This window comes from Pinus tabuliformis, chromosome 4_1 (genome assembly GCF_031772625.1).
Source record: "Pinus tabuliformis cultivar Carrire ecotype Pingquan chromosome 4_1, CPIR1, whole genome shotgun sequence".
Taxonomy (NCBI): Eukaryota; Viridiplantae; Streptophyta; class Pinopsida; order Pinales; family Pinaceae; genus Pinus; species Pinus tabuliformis.
In genome coordinates, this window is record NC_142303.1 from 96,374,792 (window position 1) to 96,378,049 (window position 3,258).

Below are 3,258 nucleotides of genomic sequence, written 5' to 3' on the forward strand. Positions count from 1 at the left end.
TTCACTGAAAAATAAAGTTGAATTCTCAAAGGAAATTTGTGAGGGCCGCAGTGAACCATAAGTTTATGACCATGTACAACAAGAAGAACCTTGCCAAGTATGATGTCGACATGATTTGAAACATTGATTTTGTCATTAAAGCCAAAAAGAACACATCGAACTCTTTGATGAGCATCGAACAGTGAATTAAAGTGCTAATTGCTTTCTTTCCCTCTTTCCTGCACAAACCAACTTGTCACTGGTCCTTCTTATCTGACTTACATCCTTGGCTCTCTCTAATTCAATCAAGAAATAAGAAGAAACAACAGAGGCATTGGAGTTATCAAATGATGATGGTATTGATCCAATAAGAATGTTTTAAAGATATTGACCATTATAAAAATAAAAAATTGAAGGGTATCAACTTATTGTAGAAAATGTTTTCTGTGCCAAAAGAGATTATCTCCTCTTTAATGAGTAATTTAAAATCAAATAGTTTGATTCTTGTCATTTGATCAGGTGGAACTGATTCATGAACTGGACTTTTATTCAATCACCGAATGTGCAAGCTACTTCAAATTTCTTTTGCTCCTTCCGACATAACTCAAACTCATTCACATAATAGGACATACATCCAGAATATGCATCTAACTCCTTCGAGCATTTTGCATGAAGATCTTTCAATAGGCTAAAAGCGCATCTGGTCACATCCCGGCCTTTGTCCAGACACTTCTATAGGTTCCAATTGACTTTATTGCAGTCTATGAAGGCCTTGTTCTGTGCCCTACATCCGGTGGCAATGTTGGAACGAGTTCTTCCTTTGCGGTGGTTTCTGTCGCCATTAGGGTTTATGGAGATTCAGATGAATCGATAGCTCTATTGGAATTCTGATGCTGGAACCTCTGGATTGGTATTATTTGTGTATGATTGTGCTTCGACTTTCGCTCTATTTATAACGTTGTGATGACCATTAAAAAAAAATCTGGTTTTGACATATATGAAGTTCCACTGTCGATTTGGTATATTCTTTTTAGAACGACGAATCTAATACAATATTATGAGAGATAAATGGAAAATATAATATTTTTAAGCATAATAATTTTATAATGTTTATTTAAATTCTAAAATATTAAAAACTTTTATTCATTAATTAATTAAATTAAAATAATAAAAAACTTATAATATTTAAAATATATATATATTTTTTCAAACTATTTTTTAATATAAAATTAAATATGATTTATATTACAAATTTAATTATTTTATTTATATTCATTAATTAAATTAAATTTTAAAATCTTCAATTTAATTTCTTTTTATTCTAAATATCTAATTAATCATTGCAATACCCAAACAAACTTCATTGGGCGGCTACACAATTTGAAGTTGAAAATTTGTGTGTTTAAATAACATTTGATTGGAACAAGTGGATCGCTCCTAATCCAAGCCATTTCTGGTTACTCGATGACTTTGCAATGCACCCCCGACCTATACAAGAGAATCATCTACCTGCATATACACGTGGTGGAAGCAGGGCAGACAAAAAAGGCATTTCTTATTAAAAATGGCTTAACATGTGTTATACCTTTATTAAATAGTTAACATGGCGGAGTGATTTACATTTGAGTCTCAGCATAACTTTGTTTCGATCTTTATTAATATTTTTTAAATAAGGATGTTTTAATAGGGAAAAAAAATTAAATAATTCATTATGGTATGAGATATTTAGTGTATTAATTTAGTGAGATATGGAGTGATTTAAATTTGAGTCTCAGCATAAATTTGTTTCAATTTTTATTAATTGGTTTGAACAAAAATTTATGGCACTTATTAATATTAGGAATTCAATTTTTGCTATTTTTTATTTTGTAAGGTGATTAGTTAAGATTTTACTATGAGTTGTTTAGTAACTTTTATTTCTATTAGTTGTTATTTTCTTATTTTCAGTTTTATTCTATTATTTATATTTTCATTATATTTTCAATTTCAATTTCAATTACTATTTTTTCTTGTTTTTAGTTTTATTTCCTTTTTATTTAACTTTTTGATTTTGATTTTTTTCCCTTTTCTATTATAGTTTTTTTTCCATATTTTATGACAAAATTTAAAGAGGAAAAATTATTTTAAAAACATTTTCATACATATATATATATATTTGTCCTTTTTTTGGACCTTTTTTTCTCTCTATTTTCAATATCAATTCCATTAATCATAGTTTTTTTTGTTTCTTGATAATTTTTAATTTGACTTTAGTTTTTTCCCTTCATCTTTTTATAATTTTCAAAGCAACAACTATACAATAAAACTTCAATTTCAATGAATATAATAAAATTAGTAGAAAACAATTCTAAAAATAAGAAATTAATCAAATTTAAACAAAATTTGAGTGTTGATTGTCTTATATATACACCTCATTCTTAATTCTACTTCAAATCTTAAAGGCCTCTTGCCATTATTGTGGGCTCTTAAATATTATAGATTTGGAAAATGAGAACTTGTGAAGTTGAAGTTGGAAATCTTTGTAATTTTTTATTTATTTATTTTGTTTTTTGTTAAAGTTTTAGATTTCAATTAATCATTATTTTCTTATTGTTTGCAAATCTTTGGACTCTAACAATGGCTAAAGCTTTTCACACTGATGACTATCCCCCCAAGTGCAATAATATCACATGCAATGACAAAGGCACTTGTGCCCAACCACTATTGTGTTGCCTAAATCCTATTAATAGGTGAAATTTTTGTAAAAGCCACTATTGTGTTACTTGATAATTTGGATGAGAATGTATCTTTTTGTTTGTCATTGTTTTTATTCAATAGTAATTATTCATTTTATATGGTGGTGAGTTTTATTTTCAATTTCACACTAAGTATGGAATAGTTTAATCAAATCATGTATTTAGAAACGGTGAAATCTTAATATTTGATTGGTGTTAATGTGAGAGAAACAAAGTTGTTTTTTAACTAATTGTGTTTTTTTTAATTGAGGTAGTTAACAAGTTTTTGTGTAAATTATAATTTTCAACACATTTTTTATGAAATAGCAGTCACAATGTAGATGGGATTTTAGTTGGCTTTTTCAACTAGATTTCGACAAATTGACAGATTATCGGTTTGCTACGTTTTCTCAAAATAGTGAGATTTATGATTTCCTAAAAATTGTTTTTAATTTTTTTACTAAGTTAAGAGTGTTCAGTTTTGTCTTTTAAATTTTAAAAGTTAATTTAAAAAAAAAAAATTACAAAATGTGAAAGAGCTAAGAGGAGCATTTTGTATTTAAGT